This window comes from Schistocerca nitens, chromosome 8 (assembly GCF_023898315.1).
Source record: "Schistocerca nitens isolate TAMUIC-IGC-003100 chromosome 8, iqSchNite1.1, whole genome shotgun sequence".
NCBI lineage: Eukaryota > Metazoa > Arthropoda > Insecta > Orthoptera > Acrididae > Schistocerca > Schistocerca nitens.
Genome location: NC_064621.1, coordinates 544,757,408 through 544,781,058, shown reverse-complemented (window position 1 = coordinate 544,781,058; position 23,651 = coordinate 544,757,408).

The following is a 23,651-nucleotide window of genomic DNA, read 5'->3' as shown; positions in this document are numbered from 1 at the left end:
ACAGTCCTCGACACAGCGTCAACATGGATATCCCAGCCACGCTGTCGGTCTGGACCACACGCTGAGGCTACCCCTCTTGTTCCGTCTAACGTTCAGAACCAGGCGGTTGCTGACGAGCCCCGGCCTGCCGAGCGACCCGTGCAGTCACGCCAACTCCCAACTTAGAATATTTTCAGGTCGCCACAACTCGACCGTTACCTCTCAGGATGAAGATAACGGTTTTGGCGCCATTTCGATGATAGTGAAGGAGAAGTGGATGGAACTGCGCCTCTGACATTGCAAATTGGTGAGTGTAAACGTTGTTGTTGTTGTGGTCTTCAGTTCTGAGACTGGTTTGATGCAGCTCTCCATGCTACTCTATCCTGTGCAAGCTTCTTCATCTCCCAGTACCTACTGCAACCTACATCCTTCTGAATCTGCTTAGTGTATTCATCTCTTGGTCTCCCTCTACGATTTTTACCGTCCACGCTGCCCTCCAATGCTAAATTTGTGATCCCTTGATGCCTCAAAACATGTCCTACCAACCGATCCCTTCTTCTAGTCAAGTTGTGCCACAAACTCCTCTTCTCCCCAATCCTACTCAATACCTCCTCATTAGTTACGTGATCTACCCACCTTAGCTTCAGCATTCTTCTGTAGCACCACATTTCGAAAGATTCTATTCTCTTCTTGTCCAAACTGGTTATCGTCCATATTTCACTTCCATACATGGCTACACTCCATACAAATACTTTCAGAAACGACTTCCTCACACTTAAATCTATACTCGACGTTAACAAATTTTTCTTCTTCAGAAACGATTTCCTTGCCATTGCCAGTCTACATTTTACATCCTCTCTACTTCGACCATCATCAGTTATTTTACTCCCTAAATAGCAAAACTCCTTTACTACTTTAAGTGTCTCATTTCCTAATCTAATTTCTTCAGCATCACCCGATTTAATTTGACTACATTTCATTATCCTCGTTTTGCTTTTGTTGATGTTCATCTTATATCCTCCTTTCAAGACACTGTCCATTCCGTTCAACTGCTCTTCCAAGTCCTTTGCTGTCTCTGACAGAATTACAATGTCATCGGCGAACCTCAAAATTTTTTACTTCTTCTCCATGAATTTTAATACCTACTCCGAATTTTTCTTTTGTTTCCTTTACTGCTTGCTCAATATAGAGATTGAATAACATCGGAGAGAGGCTACAACCCTGTCTCACTCCTTTCCCAACCACTGCTTCCCTTTCATGCCCCTCGACTCTTATAACTGCCATCTGGTTTCTGTACAAATTGTAAATAGCATTTCGCTCCCTGTGTTTTACCCCTGCCACCTTCAGAATTTGAAAGAGAGTATTCCAGTTAACATTGTCAAAAGCTTTCTCTAAGTCTACAAATGCTAGAAACGTAGCTTTGCCTTTTCTTAATCTATTTTCTAAGATAAGTCTCAGGCTCAGTATTGACTCACGTGTTCCAACATTTCTACGGAATCCAAAGTGATCTTCCCCGAGGTCAGCTTGTACCAGTTTTTCCATTCGTCGGTAAAGAATTCGCGTTAGTATTTTGCAGTGGCCGAGCGTTTCTGGCGCTACAGTCTGGAACCGCGCGACCGCTACGATCGCAGGTTCGAATCCTGCCTCGGGCATGGATGTGTGTGTTGTCCTTAGGTTAGTTAGGTTTAAGTAGTTCTAAGTTCTAGGTGACTTATGACCTCAGCAGTTGAGTCCCATAGTGCTCAGAGCCATTTGAACCATTTTTTAGTATTTTGCAGCTGTGACTTATTAAACTGATAGTTCGGTAATTTTCACATCTGTCAACACCTGTTTTCTTTGGGATTGGAATTATTATATTCTTCTTGAAGTCTGAGGGTATTTCGCCTGTCTCGTACATCTTGCTCACCAGATGGTAGAGTTTTGTCATGACTGGCTCTCCCGAGGGCATCAGTAGTTCTAATGGAATGTTGTCTACTCCCGGGGCCTTGTTTCGACTCGGGTCTTTCAGTGCTCTGTCAAACTCTTCACGCAGTATCTTATCTCCCATTTCGTTTTCATCTACAAAATGGTTGGTTCAAATGGCTCTGAGCACTATGGGACTGAACTGCTGAGGTCATTAGTCCCCTAGAACTTAGAACTAGTTAAACCTAACTAACCTAAGGACATCACAAACATCCATGCCCGAGGCAGGATTCGAACCTGCGACCGTAGCGGTCTTGCGGTTCCAGACTGCAGCGCCTTTAACCTGTTGCGCCTTTAACTCTTCATCTACATCCTCTTCCATTTCCATAATATTGTCCTCAAGCACATCGCCCTTGTATAGACCCTCTATATACTCCTCCCACCTTTCTGCCTTCCCTTCTTTGCTTAGAACTGGGTTGCCATCTGAGTTCTTGATATTCATACAAGTGGTTCTCTTCTCTCCAAAGGTCTCTCTAATTTTCCTGTAGGCAGTATCTATCTTACCCCTAGTGAGACAAGCCTCTACATCCTTACATTTGTCCTCTAGCCATCCCTGCTTAGCCATTTTGCACTTCCTGTCGATCTCATTTTTGAGACGTTTGTATTCCTTTTTGCCTGTAAACGTATACAGAATTAATTCTTTCTCTCTGCAACTGAGTAGGCTGTGCGTGTCTTGCTTTACTTCTTTCTACGAGTGTGGATAGGGTGTTCTTTGGCATGCTTAAGTTTACATTATTGCGCGACCTTTTATATGTAGCTATTACGGTAACAATTCTGAACGAATTTTCACAGACGTTATCATTAACTGTGCGTGGTTTTATTTCCCGGTTTCGTATAAACGTCAACTGTAGCATACATTTACGAAATATGCTTTGCAGCTGTGGGCGTGTGCTGTGGCAGCTATTGCAAGCTCGCAATCGCAGTGTAGGCAACTACACACGAACTGTCAAGTGATATGTTTCACCAACCCAGGTATAGTAATGGGCAAGCCGTGTCACACAGATGGAGCTCGTTTGCTGTTTACGGTCTTCTGGTAGGCTTCCCTCGGAACACAGCGGGCATACACCTCTGAGTACCCCAACTGGTTGGCGATGTACGGCTGAGCAGCGAGGTGTTTGACTGTGATCCGTCGATCACCTCGAATGAGAGTGTCCGCACGTGCCAACATTGCAGGAGTCACAGTTGTGTGTGGCCGGCCGGCACACGAGAGATCGAACAGGCTTGCGCGACAGTGTTTCGACGGTGACAGGCGCCTCGGCCAACGACTCGCCGTGATTACGCTCCTTGCCAGCTCTCAAGAGACATTCTGCAAGCACCTGTGAATATCTACATGTACAGCTACGTGATTACTCTGCTATTCACACTAAAGTGCCTGGCAGAGGGTTCAATGAACCACCTTCATGCTGTCTCTCTCTACCGTTCCACTCTCGAACGGCACGAGGGAAAAGCGAACACTTAAATTTTTCTGTGCTAGCCCTGATTTCTCTTATTTTATCGCGATGATCATTTCTCCCTATGTAGGTGGGTGCCAACGGAATGTTTTCGCAATCGGAGGAGAAAACTGGTGATTGAAATTTCGTGAGAAGATCCCGTAGCAACGAAAAACGCCTTTGCTTTAATTATTGACACTCCATTTCACGTATCATGTCTGTGACACTATCTCCCCTATTTCGCGATATTACAAAATGAGCTGCCCTTCTTTGTACTTTTTCGATGTCATCCGTCAGTCCCATCTGATGCTGATCCCACACCGCACAGCAATACTCCAGAATAGGGCGGACAAGCGTAGTGTAAGCAGTCTCTGTAGTAGACCTGTTGCGCCTTCCAAGTGTTCTGCCAGTGAATCGTAGTCTTTGGTTTGCTCTACCCACAATATTATCTGTGCGATCGTTCCAATTTAGGTTATTTGTAATTGTAATCCCTAAGTGTTTAGTTGAATTTACAGCCTTCAGATGTGTGTGACTTATCGCGTAATTGAAATTTAGCTGATTTGTTTTAGTAATCAAGTGAATAACTTCGCACTCTTCTTTATTCAGTGTCAATTGCCACTTTTCGCACCATACAGATATCTTATCTAAATCGTTTTGCAAGTCCTGTTGATCATCTGATGACTTAACAAGACGGTAAATGACAGCATCATCAGCAAACAATCTAACGCGGCTACTCAGATTGTCTCCTATGTCGTTAATATAGATCAGGAACAAGAGAGAGCCTATAACACTTCCTTGGCGAACGGCGGATATTACTTGTGTTTTACTCGATGACTTTCCGTCTATTACTACGAACTGTGACCTTTCTGACAGGAAATCAAGAATCCAGTCGCACAACTGAGGCGATACGCCGTAGGCACGCAGTTTGATTAGAAGACCTTATGAGGAACGGTGTCGAAAGCCTTCTTGGACATCTAAAAATATGGAATCAATTTGACATCCCCTATCGATCTGCGCTGGTCTGGTTTTTCGCCAAAAGAAACTCAATGACAGCGCTCTGCTTGGAAAGCATCTCATTTACAAACGCCATTTTGAAGGAAATATAGCGCGCCACCACCTATGGGAACTCCATGAAACTGTAGAGGCTGAAGTGGGAATACTGTACATTATCACACAAAAAATTCCGCATTTTTTTAACCGAAACTGGCTGAGAAAGAAGTGTTATGTTGCTTACTGAACGCGCCTCGTACAGTCTTTGTCAGCAGTATTACATTATCTTCGGGCCTCTCCATCACTTACGCAACTCATATCAAGAACAACAGATAGACAAGACAGCAGACGGAAGCTTTCTATGCAGCTAGCGCTGGGACACCGATAGTCAGCGGAACAGAAGCGAATGCGGACCGAACACGACCGATTGCCGTTTCCTGGAGCGCACCTGGCGTTTACAATAGACAGAACTTTCGTTCGCAGTCGCACTTTTGTTTGTGTTCGCTTTGGTGTATATAGGGCTTAACGAGAACGGGAAACAGTTGAATTCTGAACAAAAGACTCTCTGAAATATTAGTTTTCATGATGCACGGGTCACTGAGTTTCCGTTCATTACATCACGAACAAAAGCTCTCTGTTCTAAATCGGTGTTGCGTTTCGTGTTTATTGGAGCACATACAAGCGGAGGTAAATTGTTGACGCATTTACCGCCGTGGCGTAACGGTAGCCTGTGGCAATGACACTAAGCACCGCGCTTCGCTTGTGAAGATGTGGTTGTCGGAGAGGCGTAGCCGATTAGGCTTTTTTCACAAATTTATTTGTATCAATAATCTATACATTGCAGCAGCTTGTACACAGGCCTGGGAAAGAACATCACGGCAGTGGCTCGACTGATTATTAGTTAATAGAATAACACAGTTACACTTATCAAGAAACCAGAGTAGTTTGCATCTGCAGGACGTCAAAAAGGCCATAGAGTGAGCTCTCGCGCAGCACTTTGCAGTGAGGCATTGCTTTACGGTGTATGTTAATTCGTTCGTCCTGTTGTTTCCCTTGGTGATGCTTATGAGTTATAAATGTGCGAATTAAGCTATAATGTAAATGGTAATTTAGACTTTATAAGTAGTTGAGTTATAAATAGACATGTGAGACCATGTACTGACACCTGTGAATATTCCTTATCAACACATAGGCAGATAGTGATCGCCGGGTAACCCATTTTCATTAGTCATCAAAAGTCTAATATAACAGTGACATATCAGCTGTGTAATTGCAGATACAACTAACATAAGTAACGAGAACGATACGTTCTTTCGTATGTTACGTTATTAACGTGTTTCCATTACAATGTACGTGATTAAGTATTGTTTATTTATTTCTGGTTATGTTACTGACTGTAACGGTGTCTCAAGCAACAATCAATCAGCCCAACAGAAGATTGCAAATACTTCATTATATTATTTATTTATTTTATTTTCCGCGTCCAGTACTTAGATAATATAAAATAATAAAAATACAGTACAATAAATCATGCTTCAAGACAATGATTAAAATAAAAATAATAACTAAATTCTGCAAGGCACACTTCATTATGCGATGACCACACAGTCAGAACAGTATTTCAGTGTTAAACGATTTTTCGTAGTACTTGGTTGAGAGTTGAATGATGATAAAATAAAATACCATTCGTGCTCCTAAACTCATACTGAAATATTCATTACCCCTTTTGTTATGGGACAGACACTGATTCGACGAGTTCTGCGAGGAAAACTGAACGGTGGCCAAGTCATTTTGATTTTTCTATGTTATCGATGTGCACGTCAGAGAGAGAGAAAGTTACGTTACTGTTGAACATTCTTTCGTCTTGCTGTGGCACAATCTTTGCCTTTACGCAGTCTGATACATTCTTAGTTGAAGTGCGGTAGATGATGGACGTATTCCATAGTGCTGTGTTGACTTGCGATGGTATCTGTTAGATGAAGAAAGATTTATTGCAAAGGAGAGCAAGGATGAATATGATGTATATATTGGAAAGCAAACTGAATATAAATTTTGAATAATGTTAATTTTTTAAAGAGAAATAGTTTGAGGTAAGACTGCAGCACTGTGCAGCTAATTTCAAATGGCTCTGAGCACTATGGGACTTAACATCTATGGTCATCAGTCCCCTAGAACTTAGAACTACTTAAACCTAACTAACCTAAGGACATCACACAACACCCAGCCATCACGAGGTAGAGAAAATCCCTGACCCCGCCGGGAATCGAACCCGGGAACCCGGGCGTGGGAAGCGAGAACGCTACCACACGACCACGAGATGCGGGCAGCTAATTTGTACAAGTGATTATTGGGTGCTGGTTAACTTTGATCACTTGCTCAGAGCTGAAAGAAAGAGCACCCTTCTTCCATGAATCATGCATTACATGTTAACTGATTAAGCTGTTTGGTTTTTATAGAAATTCTCTTTTGAAATTGTACTTCTTTTAAATCATTGTTCACTTTGTTAAGCATACCACTATTGAGACCAATGTAGTGTGTGAAGCTCACAAGAAGTTTTACTCTGTCTTTCTGAATACAGACTTCATTCTACAGTCGTTTTGGAATATCGTTTCATAGCAACACTTACTCTCCCCAACCCACTGTTTATTATTACGCATTACCACATTTCACCTTGTGGTACGCAAAAATTTGAATATTCTTTGCAAATTTTATTTACAAACGGAAATCTAGATTAGCCGCTGCCTGCTTGCTGTTTGCTGTTGCGCTTTCGAGAAATCTGCAACAGTGTTGTCAAGACGGGAGGTAAGTGGAAATTTCGATTAGGGCCACATAATTGTTTTACTTCAGTTGCGCATTTAGTGTTGAGGCACGTTGTGAGCAGATCAGTTACAGTTCATTTCAAATTAGGTTCTGTTTAGTCGAACGTTAGCATACGAGTTTTGGTAGGATAACAGTTTGTGAGTACATAATTCTGGTAATACGTAGACTTCTATAGAGTGGGAGATAAATTTCATAAAGAAACAAATATGGTGGGGAGGTTACAAAACTAGCCAGGTCACAAGTTCAGTACGCTGTGGGATTTCTCGCAAGAAGTGGCCAGTCTGTAGCGCGAGAAACCCACCCGACATGATGTCCAGCTTCTTTCTTGTAACGTCTGCTGTCGCAGCTCATTGAGCAGTTCTCTGGCACTCTCCTACTGAATAACGTTACTAGAACGAAGCATGGAACTATTCTTTGCATCTTTTACCTATCTTCCAATAACCCAACTACACTGCCTGACAGACAAAGAGAACCAGCTACAAGGACAGGAGGAAACAAAATGAAACTTAACGAGTTACAGGGGTGTGTGGTGTTATTTCACTGATTGCAAGATCGGGTCAAATTTACAAAGAACTTGGCAGTCTTCAGCCACTTTGCCGGCCGCGGTGGTCTCGCGGTTCTAGGCGCGCAGTCCGGAACCGTGGGACTGCTACGGTCGCAGGTTCGAATCCTGCCTCGGGCATGGATGTGTGTGATGTCCTTAGGTTAGTTAGGTTTAAGTAGTTCTAAGTTCTAGGGGACTGATAACCACAGCAGTTGAGTCCCATAGTGCTCAGAGCCATTTGAACCATTTTTTTTTCTTCAGCCACTTTCAGCATGACGTTGCGCCCCCAGAGGCATGGACGATGCACTGATTCGGTTGCGAAGGGTGTCATAAGAGCGTTGTATTATCTCCTGAGGCAAGTGGCCCACAATTCTTGTAACTGGTCCTCGATGTCCTGGATACTTGCACTGAGACGGCGCGGAGGTGCGAGTTGGTTCCACACTTATTCTGTCGGAGACAGCCCTGCGGATTTTGCTGGCACCAGAAATACTTCAACATGAAGCAGACAGTTGAAGATTTTACTTTCTCGTGGAGCCACAGTCATAAAAAACTTAAGGAAAGGTATAACCGCCATTTTGATCTATGATATGCTTAATTAAACGATCTAGATTTCAGCCTTAGGCCATTTGCAAGTGTCGACAATCATCAAAATATGTATCTTCAGTTATATAAACCTGAAGTTTCGTAAGTAAAAGTGATATGATTTTTGTGATATGTTAAATGGTTGGCGACTTGCATGACACTAACAGGATAACCGAAGATGTATTTTCCACTAGGCAACGGCCTTGCTGCAGTGAGTACACCGGTTCCTGTGAGATCACCGAAGTTAAGCGCTGTCGGGTGGGGCCGGCACTTGGATGGGTGACCATCCAGGCCGCCATGCGCTGTTGCCATTTTTCGGGGTGCATTCAGCCTCGTGATGCCAATTGAGAAGCTACTCGACCGACTAGTAGCGGCTCCGGTCAAAGAAATCCATAGGGATAGTGGTGTGCTGACCACACGCCCCTCCTATCCGCATCCTCAACTGAGGATGACGCGGCGGTCGGATGGTCCCGATGAGTCACTTGTGGCCTGAAGACGGAGTGATTGTGTTCCATTCAAGTCAGATGATGTTTGGCATGTATAACAACTACTGAATATTATGTACTGTCCTGACATGCAACACTCCAAGTAATATAGCAATACACACAAATACTACACACAAATACAACAAACATACATAAACACACACCATTTTATGTAAATTGAAGTGGGATGACTGCTATCAGATGCAGCGGAACATTAGGTTGGTTGGTTGGTTTAGGGATGAAAGGGACCAAACTGCAGAGGCCATCGGTCCGCGGAACATTAAGCAGAATCAGCGGCGACGAGCGAAAATGTGTACCAGACCGGAATCGAAGCTGGAATCTCCTGCTTACTAGGCAGGTGCTGTAACCACTGCACCATCCGGGACACAGTGTTATCGGAACTGCACGGACTATCTCGATACGCCTCACGGCCGATCCACATTCCCACCGAACACCACCTACCCGCAGTCCGTGTCCACTATATTCCTGTTCGCTACTTAGAGATTCGCACAGGAGGTACGACGTATTTGTGCATTCCTACTGAAGAAAGTGGATCCATGCCCAGCCTGGCTGGGCTTAATGCCCAGCGGCAACTGATAGCAATCATCCCCCTTCAATTTACATACAGTATTCCACAGCTGTAGGATCTTATAATAATAAAATTATGAATAATGAGATATATAGGAATAATGGGATTAATTTTTCGGCGTGTCGGACAAGCGCAATAAGCTAAACTATGCCTGTAAATGGGTAAAGAATCTTTTCATATTAGTTCCACATAAACGAAATAGTCTTTCTCTTGTTGTGGATTTATGTTTGCCAATTAATAATACTACGTCCGATCGCTGTATCGACCTACAAAATCTTGACCGTGTCCATAATTCCTTTTGTAATCGGATCTTCGTAATAACTCCGAATTACACAGGTGGGCTTCTTGGATTTTATATATTACAGTATTACTTGGAATAACAACTCAGTTTTTCACTGGTGAAATACTACTATATTCTTTCTTCTACGCACATGAAAAATACAGACTTTTTACTTGTTATCACAACCAAAATGGCTACCGAAGATTACGCTCTAAAATAATGTGCGTCTGCCTTCGTTCATTAACAGAGAGCGAATCCTTCCTCTCACCGACGAACAGGAAGAACCTATTATGTTTTTTAACACTTGAAAATAAAAAATACATGACGGTAGGCGCAGGCTCTACGCTGGGCTAACGCTTCCCATTTCCTCTTTGCCTTTGAGGCAAACGAAAACATAAAAGCAAGAAATACAAAAGGTACATTACAGTCTGCACGGTGTCTGTTCTATCGAGGGAAATAACAGATCGTTTCAGATGAGAATAACTCGAGGTTCTACCGAGACCTTGTCACCTGAAACAGGTAGAAATAGGCCATTACCAACCAACAAGCTACGTACACCATTTAAGACATACAGATACTGTATATCACTTCCCTCTATATATTGTAACTTATTTTCACCACCCGTATTGTATTACTTTTTTATTTTTCTATATATCCATTATATAGCTTACATGCTCCTCAACTAGGCAGAAACTCATAACATAGAACTACTTTAACCATTGTAAACCATTAAATTCTCTGTAACCTTAGATAAATTTTATATCTTACGTTCTTCATCTTATTTAAAATAGTATTAACAACTGCATAGCAATAAGATTGTAACAATAAGAAGTCTTTGCTGTTAGATTTAGAAGTAACTGACCCATCCTACTTTTCAAGCCGGTGGGTTGCACTGTACTGTTAATGAAATAAATAAAATAAATGTGTAACACTTGAAAATGGCTTAAGGCCGAACTCTAGATCGTGTGGTATAGCACATCATACGGTCAAATGGCAGTTATATCTTTATATAATACAGAGAGCTCATAGGGGTGCGTTCCATGGGTGAACGAGCATTTTCCTGTCGAAAAATAGCACCATGATACTGTCGCACGTGAGATGACGCATTAGGACACAGGATGTGCGTGCCGTACTGTTGTGCCGCAATCACTACTGGCTACGGCCTTGAGTCATACCTGATGACTCCCCACACTAAGACGCTGAGCCTCTCCAAAACAGTGAAAGAATGGTGTCTCTCCCCAGGTGGCCATCACATTCACCAACGATGATCATCCAGAGTACAACTGAACCGTCATTCATCGATAAACACTATCCTACGCTATTCATCAACAGGCCATGCTTCCCGGTCACGGCAGCGTAATAAAGGCGTCCATTTCCTGTGATGGTAACGGGAGCCTATACACGGGATGGTAATTCCCTAGCCCGGCTACTGATACTCTCCGACCCATGATTCGCGATGGTACATCATGTTGCATTACTTGTTCTCACACGGCAGCCGCCAATGTGAAGGGATTACGATGTGCTTGATGCATAATAACGAGATCCTCCATTGTAGTGCTATTGGTTGACTGCGAACATACCTCTGCTCACATTCCCATGGCGTCCAACATTAGACCAATGTCACGTCCGAATGCCCCACAAACCTGGAAATTGCACGAATCGACCAGCCGCCCAAATGAAGAACCATACCAAAGCCCTTTTAAAACTCTTTCAGGTGCTGATAACGCTGTCCCACATGTGTACGCGGTATCACTGTGTTCTTCAGACTGATTACTCAACACTTGACGCTGTGCCTGCCTTTTACATTTCGCTGACAACAATACTAAACAAGCACACGTAGCTGTTCTACTTATCACAGGAAGACTGCATCTGTAATGATTTACACATCCGCCGATGGTGCGTACGTATGCGAAGTTACATTGAAATTCGACCGTGTTTTGTGGATGTTTGACTTTTTTGTCAGGCAGTGTATTTCATTTGTCAAGTAGTGGCGCGGAATGGCGTCGAAGGCTTCTTGGAAGTCAAGAAACACGGTATTAACTCGAGATCCCGTATCCGCAGCATTCTGGGTCACATGAACGAACGCTGGATGCTTGCAGAAGTCATGTTGATTTATATGTAGCATTTGTTCAGTATACAGAAACATCAACAAACGCGAGGACAGAATAGGTAGCATGATCCTGAAATAAATTAATATCGGAGAGATATACGTGTAGTTCCGTCCATTGATCTATGGCCGCTCTTACCGGTTGAAAACATCTCGAAGGAACGATTCCTTGAATTCCCCAAAAATTAATCTGCGAATCCACTTGAAAACTACACAGGAGTAACGGAGAGCTATTTAAATCCTGCTACTGTCGCATACAAATTAGTAACCTTAGTCAGTGACCCACTACATGCTGATTATGTGGTTGGGCGTGAGCGAAGTGCAACATAAATAGTCTACATTACAGCGTTTGTCACTAGAATAGCAACTGAAATTCTCTGCTCAAAAGTATTCAGATACAGTCCTCTTTCCATTCACAAATTTTCCTATTTTTTTGGGTCCTAGAGGCCATGTTTTTTAGCATCTAAAGAACAGTTTATTCTGACAACTAGTATTACAGCATTAGTTTGAATAAAAATTAGAATATTTCACAAAAATAAATACCTCACACCAAAAGAAAATTCATATACTCAGTATCAATTATTTTATCTTTTCACTTTAAACGCAAATGAAAAATTCGTTTTCTCCCCTGCAGCGAATAATTATTAGTTCGTTAATTTTTACTTCCTCTCGCTTCTCACGAACGCGTCTTCCACTTAATTCAAAATGTATTACAAAAAATATTTTTAGAACCAATCGAATACCTGTTTATAAATATTTATGTACTCAAAAATTCAAATCAACGATAGTGAATTTCTATAGGGGGTCGAATAATTCTGCATTTAGTGATGAATATTTATAGGCACACACCAGTAAATAATTATTTATATACAATTCTTGTTGCCGACAGACTTAACTGCAACGTAAATGCAATGTAAAATATAAGAATAGAAATATTTAATATCCTGATTCTAGTGCTAATATCCTGATTCTAGTGCTAATTGAGAATAAACAAGGAATAAAGCCTAGAAAAAGGTTAAAAATGTAAACCATAATTCCTGATATTCATACTGTGTGGTTATAATTGAAGTGTTGTTGGCACAGAGTTCCAGTGTAGGTTATAAGTACCGTATGGTAGCGAAGTTTCGCATGTATTCTAATGCGTTAATACGGAATCGATTGACGCTGGAAAAAGTTTAGTTCCAATCATGGCCTAAGGTGCAAATCTGGGGCTGTGAGTGCAAGACAGACGTATAGAAACGTTTCCGCATGCAATGGATTATGAACAGGATGTAGGAAGAAAAGGTCAAAGAAGTGAGAAAGGCATATTGTTGATTTTATTATTAATCGCCGCTTACATAGTTTGTTCAGTAGGAGCACCGGAGACATCGTCGAGATGCTGCACCCGTTAAACGACGTCATCAAAAGCTGTTCGCAGCATTTCTAGTGGAATCTGAGCAGCTTATTCCTGTACACTGGTCTTCAGATCAGCTTCAGATCAATCGCGTCTCTGGTAAACGCGTTCTTTTAGATATCCCCAGAGTAAAACCCACATGGATTCAGATCAGTTGATCTTGCAGGACATGCATTTAGAAAACCTCTGGAGCTGACACTTTCGTGGAAAGTTACGTTAAGCAGGTTTTTGACTGGGCGAGTGACATGAGGTGTTCCCCATTTTGCATGAAAACAGTGGTTTCCAGACAACTGCGCTCCTTTACTGCTAGGACCACATGCTATACAAGGTCGTCTCGATAACGTGCGGACGTCATGGTACGCCTGACAGGCCCTCTGCGTGGCTTCTGTTCAAAGAAAAACGGATTGAGACCAAAGGTGCTTGGGAATGCACACCACACCGTCATATACGGCGAGTGCAGTGGCTCTTTGTGCACGAAAAGCAGTGTAACAATACCCAAAATATGGAAGTTCTGTGTATTCACTGCACCCTGCAGAGTAAAATGTGCCTCGTCACTTCTTAGTGTAACACCATAGCTTAGAAACTACGTACCTTTTGTTGATTCATTTTGCTTTCTGTTTTGTTCAACATTCCATTGTTGAGCTTCTGTAAATGTTGTTTGGTTGAATCTATAACACAAAATTGTATACTCCTTTCTCTGTAAAAACTTTGATATCAGGGTTTGATTCTATGCAATGTAGTGTATCTGTCATTTAAATTCTTTGTCTCACTTGGAGGGAACAAAATTTACTATATATAATTGTAGTTTTGTTTAAATAATTTTTTGTAGAAATGTCAATATGTGCAAATGTTGTTTTGTTTAATATGTTTGGTTACTGTTACGTAAACTGCTGACCTTCACTTAGGGTTCTTAGTTATTTTGTATGTAAAAGGCGTTGTGTTTCCCTTATGGAATGCAACTTTGTAGCACGCGCAAAATGTGGTTGGCATGGATAAAAAAGTGGACTCAAGAGTCAGTCGGGGACGAGCTACCAAATTATCAACTGCTCTTGTAAAAGTTGTGTATTGTGGTCGTTCCGAGAGAGGCTTTTCCTGACGCTTTCCAATGCCTCGGATGGATGGATGAAGAGCTGGAACTATTCTGGAATTGGTATCTATCGTCGCCACCAAGAAATGACAGAGTCGCCGGCCGCGGTGGTTTCGCGGTTCTAGGCGCGCAGTCCGGAACCGTGCGACTGCTACGGTCGCAGGTTCGAATCCTGCCTCGGGCATGGATGTGTGTGATGTCCTTAGGTTAGTTAGGTTTAAGTAGTTCTAAGTTCTAGGGGACTTATGACCACAGCAGTTGAGTCCCATAGTGCTCAGAGCCAAATGACAGAGTCCAGCAATTCTACCTGCAAATCCACCTACCAACATGCACTCGTCACCACATTGCGCAATCACTGTACTGGAACAAAAGGACTATAGTATTGTACAGTGAAGTATCAGCTCATTGGATGTTTTAGTGTGCTCAATTATAAGGTAACTTATAACAGAATTTATGTACCTACCTTGAATTTTTCTTTATCATAATACCTCTCAGTTTCCTCTCCATTTGATCTATGATTACCGAGTGTCCTTGTTGTGAAAAAAAAATGAAAGCCTCAAAGCCATACAGTTAATTGAATTAAGTTTGATATTTGGTAAGAAGGCAGTATTCAGATTTACTGTGGATTTGGTAAAATTGTGGTAGGTAGTAAACGTAGCTTTGTGAAAGCCTCCCAGTGATTGAAACAGTCCAATTTAAAGTTTTGTGGACTTTCAAAGTTACCTATTTAATCATCGACTTGAAAGTAGAAGACTGTGATAATAAAGACAGGCAATAAACCATCTTGAGGTTAGTTCCAAAAGTAAATATTACTAAAGTTTGGATTGAAATGTTCTTCTTAGCAAACAATTTGCTGTTACTTTTAAAAATTAAAAGTTCTTAAAACTGTGGCTTATAAAGTTTTGCTTAGTTATTGATCGTAGTGCTGTCTGTTGTAAATTGTAAAAGGCGAGTCAGTTTCTTACAAATATGTCAATATTGTGTCTCACTGCAGTAAAATTCATGAACTACATTTGTGGAAAGTTATATACTCATGTTTGTTAAGTGCTTGTCTCTCTTGTATTGGAAGTGCATATTAATTGTGTAACAGGATCCACAATTTGTCTGTTGTGTTTATGCTAGATAACAAGTAACCGAAAAACCACTATCTATGAAAACAGTAACTTCTTTATTAAAAGACAGTGAGAAGTAATTTGTTAGTGAACTCCATTTAATTTTCATTCTAAGTAGAAAGTTGTTTGGTAGTGAGAGAATTAATCTCTGCACAATAACTAATTTTGCTGTGAACCATACTCATGTTTCATGTCGGATAGGAATTTGTTTGAAAAGTAATACTGAACCTATGTCCAATTGCCGATTCTACAGTGAATATTAATAGTAACGTTATTAAGACCATTCAGTTTGACTAAGTCCTCAAGGTAATAGTGTGTTTCGTTATCTGATGTATTTATACAGATAGTTCGTTCTGTTCTAACTGTCAGCTCCAAACGTTAACATATGCAGGCGCCAGAGTGTGGCAAAGTATAGGTTGTGTTTGTCCGTTAATGTTACTCATACCTATTTTCTTGAACAAGAATGTTAATCATTCTCAAACCTAATTAGGCTGGCGACCGTTTTTTTATTATCATTTGGATGCTGTGGATAAGTAAATTATTGTATGTTACTGTTTAAATATTTACGTAATTCTGACTTTCACCTCCCATGAGCCACCTCCGTTAGGTGCAACACGGTCAACATAACAAAATTCCATTCAGAGGGTAACACTGGGCTGTTGCTTTATACCATAATTTCTTTAAGAAGATAGTTTTATTTCACGACTTGCCTCCAACTTTAAGGTTATGGTATATCAGTAGCATACGGTAGTGTTATAATAGAATATTGCCCGGCCACATGTCGTCAGCTTCGATCCGTGCCAGAAACCGAAGAACAAACTCAGAACGCGGGTCATAAGGTTTCAGTTGCTCCACCGTCTGGTTATTGAACGGGTACCGGTGTAAAACAGACAACAAAACTTTCTGGTCTGTGGACCATGGGTTGGACAAGCTCATCCATTATCATCTTCTGTAACTCATTCCATTATCACCTTCTGTAAAGCATTTAATGACATCTGGCGTCTCCTAAGACCTTTCAGTCGTCGATACTCTCCAATCTAGCACGTTAATTACTGCCGTTCACATAAAACAGTTTCACTGATAGTATACGGTCTCTTTTCTCGATAGCCAAACTGTTCACTCACGTTATGGCTTGTCAGATGACAGCGTGGATGTCATGCCACCGTACAAACGGTATCCAGCGCTAGATTTGCATCTAGTGGCAAAAACTGGTACTAATTTTTCCCTACGTAAATCTGTTCTGCATTAGTAGATCTAGCACGTTTCGCTGTCATACGATAATTACAGCCCACACTGGACATCCGGGAGTGGCTGCACTTTAATTACGAGTATAACCACCCGGTATTATGGGCATAAGGACGTGGTACAAGGCGTAGTTCTCTGCCTAACGTTTCGCGCAAATACCGGCATTGAAAGCTTGCATTTCGAGGAAGTAAAACATTTTAAAAAACTGAGTTAAAATTGATGTATTGGCGTTTTTTCTTCACTCTCGACTCAATCAAGACTTTAATAAAAGTCAAATACGGCCCGTTCAGTTTCCTCTGAGAGAGCTTTTACCTTAGATGAAAGATGCTTCCCCTGGAAATGAGGGGAAACAACTTGACATCCGTATCAGGTGAAAGATGAACTTCAAAGTCTCATTGATCCGTGTGCCTATTAGGGACGGGTCACCGAAGAAAGACGTCTATTTACGACCATCCGCAAAAAGGAACAGGTGGCTTCGAGAGAGCGTTGCGCCGCAGGTCCGATAAACTTGGAAGTTGGTGGGGGAAGAGTTCTGCTTAACGAACATGCCGTGACACGTTTTGAAATCCGATTATGTGACAAACAAGAGAAAATATCTTATGATAAGGTCAACAGAGTCTTAAGGAATTTCACTTTAACTGGATTTTGCAAATTCATCGTATATGAAAGGATCCTTTCCCAACTTCACCAATCAGCACGCCAGAAACAGTGCGTCGATGATAAGTCCACTATGAGAAACGATCAATATTGGTAACTCTGTCCTCAAAGTAGGTCTCAAACGATCACAATCATTTTTCTTCTTGCAACATGCGACCCACGTTTTGCAACCGCTTTGGACACTGATCTAAGGTAACCATGTTCTGCCATGAATGGCGCGGGTAAAACAGACGCTTCAGTTGTTTCCTACTACATGTGGTGTTATCCAGTCTTTCGACTCTAGAATAACAGAACAAACACACCACTTTATATGTACTCATTTTTTACGTGTTATGGAAAGCAATGGAGAGAAAATGATCAGTAAGTTAACATACAACGTTTTCATTCGGTAGTGTGGTATGGTGTTGTATTCTTCGGTAACTGATCATTAAGAGAGAAAGTCTTTATTGCATAAAAGCGTATCATACGAATAACATGTAGTGCTAACCCTCAGTTATTTTACAGACTTATTGTTAAGTTGCATATTTCAACTACAGTATTACGGTAGATTTAGTACAAGGCCCATTCAGTAAACGACTGGAAACGTTCGACAAAGTTTGTGCTTCTTTGTTACTTTTCGACGGTGTCCTAGATACATCATCAGGTGTGGTTGGCAAGCCTGCCACGTTAAAATGATGCTGGGATCAGTGAAACAAAATGGCGTCACCCTTGCAGGTTTGCACCAAAGTGGAGCAATGGACTATCATTAGATTTCTGTTAGCTGAAGGATGGAAACCAAACGAAATTCACCGTACCATGCCAGTGCAATATGGTGAAAGTTGTCTGCGTCGAACACAAGTGTATGAGTGGGCAGGGAAGTTCAGACCGGGTGTGACAAGTGTTGAAGCTTCGTCACGCTCAGGACGCTCTGTCCGTGTGGTAACAGGGAGCAGCATTGCTAGGGTTGATAGTTGATACGGGAAAACAAGCTCTTACGGTGATATTGCGGCATCGATTAACGTTACAGTCGGATTAGCCCACCATATTGTTAATGACATACTGACGTTCACAAAAGTACGTGTGAGAAGGGTTCCAAAAGCATATGACATCAAAAATGAAAGAAAGGCGCAGAGATGTGTGGAGGGAGCTTTTACAACAATACGTGGCTGAAGGGGAGGCGTTTCTTCACTGTATTGTAACGGGAGATGAATGCTGAGTGCATTTTTACGAATGTAAACGGGAGTGGGCTTCAGTGAACTGGCGATACTTTTCATCTCCAAAACTGAAGAAGGTGCGAACTGAAAGAAGTGCTGGTAAGGTCATGTTGACATTGTCTTGGGATCGTAAGCGAGCAGTTCTTGAACATTACCAGCGGAGCGGTCAAGAAGTGAATAGTGTGACGTACGCAAACGTTATGCGTGAAAATTTGAAACCAACACAATTTTGAGGAAGTAGCGTGGACTGGTGTTTAGTGGCGTCCTGTTACGCATGACATCGGGAGGTCAAAGGTTACTAGTCACATTAGATACTTATTTTCAGCCATAATGGCTATGTTTGTGAACCATGACTGTGTGGGATAATTTATTTCAAGTTTCTGCTACCAGTCACTTTTTATTTTATGCCTAATCTAACATAATGCAACGCGTTTCGAACATGTTCTGTTCATCTTCAGGCGTTTATACATTACGTACATACATATAGAGAAATGTTGCTTAAAAATAAACAGTCTTAAACTATGAAACTTCCTGGCAGATTAAAACTGTGTGCCCGACCGAGACTCGAACTCGGGACCTATGCCTTTCGCGGGCAAGTGCTCTACTAACTGAGCTACCGAAGCACGACTCACGCCCGGTCTCACAGCTTTACTTCTGCCAGTATCTCGTCTCCTACCTTCCAAACTTTACAGAAGCTCTCCTGCGAACCTTGCAGAACTAGCACTCCTGAAAGAAAGGATATTGCGGAGACATGGCTTAGCCACAGCCTGGGGGATGTTTCCAGAATGAGATTTTCACTCTGCAGCGGAGTGTGCGCTGATATGAAACTTCCTGGCAGATTAAAACTGGCCCGAGTTCGAGTCTCGGTCGGGCACACAGTTTTAATCTGCCAGGAAGTTTCATATCAGCGCACACTCCGCTGCAGAGTGAAAATCTCATTCCAGTCTTAAACTAGATTAATCTAGAACTCTTTGTCCATTGTTTTTACTGTAGCTGCCGGTGTGGCATTTGGGGGGAAGGAGGGGAGCAGTGTACGGCTAGAAATCGAATTCAGTGATGTCTTCTAATGGTTTTCTTCCTTGTGGTTGACTATGTATATCACAGCCTGTATAGGATGCAGATAGATTTGCATGAGTTATGTGTTACGAAAATAGTGTGAAAGGCTTTTATATGACAGTTGATCACTTAAAATTTCATCATCTTGCTGCTTCACTTGCATCACTGGTGTAATGGAGGATCTGTTGACTGCCATTACACAGTTGCACAGGCTGTGATGTATATATATATATATATATATATATATATATATATATATATATAGTCAACCACAAGGAAGAAAACGAGCAGAAGAAATCAATGAATTCGATTTCTAGCAGTACACTGCCCCCCTCCTTCCACCAAAATGCCACACCAACAGCTACAGTAAAAAACAATGGACAAATAGTTCTAGATTAATCTAGTTTAAGAGTGTTTATTTTTAAGTAACATTTCTCTATATGTATGTATGTAATCTATAAACGCCTGAGCCGGCCGCGGTGGTCTCGCGGTTCTAGGCGCGCAGTCCGGAACCGTGCGACTGCTGCGGTCGCAGGTTCGAATCCTGCCTCGGGCATGGATGTGTGTAATGTCCTTAGGTTAGTTAGGTTTAAATAGTTCTAAGTTCTAGGGGACTGATGACCATAGCAGTTGAGTCCCATAGTGCTCAGAGCCATATAAACGCCTGAAGATGAACAGAACATGTTCGAAACGCGTTGCATTTTGTTAGATTAGGCATAAAATAAAAAGTCACTGGTAGCAGAAACTTCAAATAAATAATTATCTCATTAGATACCATCAAAAACCCGAAGTTCGTCTGCTTGCCTCACCCCTCGTATTCCCTGGATCTGGCACCTACAGATGTCACACTTTTAACTCACAGGAAGAAGGTCTTAGTGCGTCATTGTTCGCTGATGAAGATGAAGTCCGGGCAACAGGGCATATCTGGCTACGCGTCCCCAAAATTCTGTGCCCGTGGAACTGAGAAACTTGTCCAGCAGTGGCTTTAGTACGTAGCACATGAGGGGGATTACGTTGGAAAGTAAATAAATATTGTATTCCATTCTCGTAATAGATTCCTTAAAAACGTTCTGGCTGTTTATTGGATGACTTTTGTATATTGTAACTAGTTCGTATTTTTTAAATTATTATTAGTTCTGCTGTAAGACCTACGGAAATAAGTGATGTTGCTTCTCGGACAATAATAGTATTCTGATTGAGAACAAAATGAAACAGAAGTTAATTACTAATCCTACAGTTCATAAATGAATCAATTCTGAAGTCTGACTGCGAGTTTTGAAACATTCTCTAACAACTCCTAACAACTGTTCTGCAAAGATCCTATACGCAACGGACAACTTACCTCATCTTGCCGCTGCAACTGCGTGATCAGCAACATGCTAAAAATATGTCAAAAGCAATACTATGACCTATACCGAGTGCAATGCATTGTCATAATAATTGGAACAACTACTGGCATATTTCTTTTTATAGATAGAGATTGAATGATCAGGACCGATTTCTTCAACTAGCCTCAAGCAGTGTAAAATAAATAAATAAATAAATAATAAAAATTAATTTTTTCACAATGTCTATACTCAATAAACACGTCTCTGGCCACAACAAAGATACGAATATTAATTTCATTGTATGCACACACAAATCTCACAAAATCCCACCACTGTGCAAGCAGTCAACGGCTACGTGCAACAAAAACGGCAGCTTATCAAAAAATCCTCAATCAACACCAAAGTCTCCTCCGGCGCTACTAGCTCGACCACGGCAGGCTGCGACCTCTCACGACGCGCGGCTTCTCTCCACCGCACGCTGCGTCCGACCACTTCCGACTCCCCTCAACAACTGTTCGCTCGCTACTACTCGCGATGACCATATCTCAAAGTCAAGAGTTTGTGTATGCACACCAGCAAAATCACTGGTCAACTTTGCAGATAAGTACACTCCTGGAAATGGAAAAAAGAACACATTGACACCGGTGTGTCAGACCCACCATACTTGCTCCGGACACTGCGAGAGGGCTGTACAAGCAATGATCACACGCACGGCACAGCGGACACACCAGGAACCGCGGTGTTGGCCGTCGAATGGCGCTAGCTGCGCAGCATTTGTGCACCGCCGCCGTCAGTGTCAGCCAGTTTGCCGTGGCATACGGAGCTCCATCGCAGTCTTTAACACTGGTAGCATGCCGCGACAGCGTGGACGTGAACCGTATGTGCAGTTGACGGACTTTGAGCGAGGGCGTATAGTGGGCATGCGGGAGGCCGGGTGGACGTACCGCCGAATTGCTCAACACGTGGGGCGTGAGGTCTCCACAGTACATCGATGTTGTCGCCAGTGGTCGGCGGAAGGTGCACGTGCCCGTCGACCTGGGACCGGACCGCAGCGACGCACGGATGCACGCCATGACCGTAGGATCCTACGCAGTGCCGTAGGGGACCGCACCGCCACTTCCCAGCAAATTAGGGACACTGTTGCTCCTGGGGTATCGGCGAGGACCATTCGCAACCGTCTCCATGAAGCTGGGCTACGGTCCCGCACACCGTTAGGCCGTCTTCCGCTCACGCTCCAACATCGTGCAGCCCGCCTCCAGTGGTGTCGCGACAGGCGTGAATGGAGGGACGAATGGAGACGTGTCGTCTTCAGCGATGAGAGTCGCTTCTGCCTTGGTGCCAATTATGGTCGTATGCGTGTTTGGCGCCGTGCAGGTGAGCGCCACAATCAGGACTGCATACGACTGAGGCACACAGGGCCAACACCCGGCATCATGGTGTGGGGAGCGATCTCCTACACTGGCCGTACACCACTGGTGATCGTCGAGGGGACACTGAATAGTGCACGGTACATCCAAACCGTCATCGAACCCATCGTTCTACCATTCCTAGACCGGCAAGGTAACTTGCTGTTCCAACAGGACAATGCACGTCCGCATGTATCCCGTGGCACCCAACGTGCTCTAGAAGGTGTAAGTCAACTACCCTGGCCAGCAAGATCTCCGGATCTGTCCCCCATTGAGCATGTTTGGGACTGGATGAAGCGTCGTCTCACGCGGTCTGCACGTCCAGCACGAACGCTGGTCCAACTGAGGTGCCACGTGGAAATGGCATGGCAAGCCGTTCCACAGGACTACATCCAGCATCTCTACGATCGTCTCCATGGGAGAATAGCAGCCTGCATTGCTGCGAAAGGTGGATATACACTGTACTAGTGCCGACATTGTGCATGCTCTGTTGCCTGTGTCTATGTGCCTGTGGTTCTGTCAGTGTGATCATATGATGTATCTGACCCCAGGAATGTGTCAATAAAGTTTCCCCTTCCTGGGACAATGAATTCACGGTGTTCTTATTTCAATTTCCAGGAGTGTATTAACACCCAACTTTCAATATCATTAAATACACTCCTGGAAATTGAAATAAGAACACCGTGAATTCGTTGTCCCAGGAAGGGGAAACTTTATTGACACATTCCTGGGGTCACATACATCACATGATCACACTGACAGAACCACAGGCACATAGACACAGGCAACAGAGCATGCACAATGTCGGCACTAGTACAGTGTATATCCACCTTTCGCAGCAATGAAGGCTGCTATTCTCCCATGGAGACGATCGTAGAGATGCTGGATGTAGTCCTGTGGAACGGCTTGCCATGCCATTTCCACCTGGCGCCTCAGTTGGACCAGCGTTCGTGCTGGATGTGCAGACCGCGTGAGACGACGCTTCATCCAGTCCCAAACATGCTCAATGGGGGACAGATCCGGAGATCTTGCTGGCCAGGGTAGTTGACTTACACCTTCTAGAGCACGTTGGGTGGCACGGGATACATGCGGACGTGCATTGTCCTGTTGGAACAGCAAGTTCCCTTGCCGGTCTAGGAATGGTAGAACGATGGGTTCGATGACGGTTTGGATGTACCGTGCACTATTCAGTGTCCCCTCGACGATCACCAGTGGTGTACGGCCAGTGTAGGAGATCGCTCCCCACACCATGATGCCGGGTGTTGGCCCTGTGTGCCTCGGTCGTGTGCAGTCCTGATTGTGGCGCTCACCTGCACGGCGCCAAACACGCATACGACCATCATTGGCACCAAGGCAGAAGCGACTCTCATCGCTGAAGACGACACGTCTCCATTCGTCCCTCCATT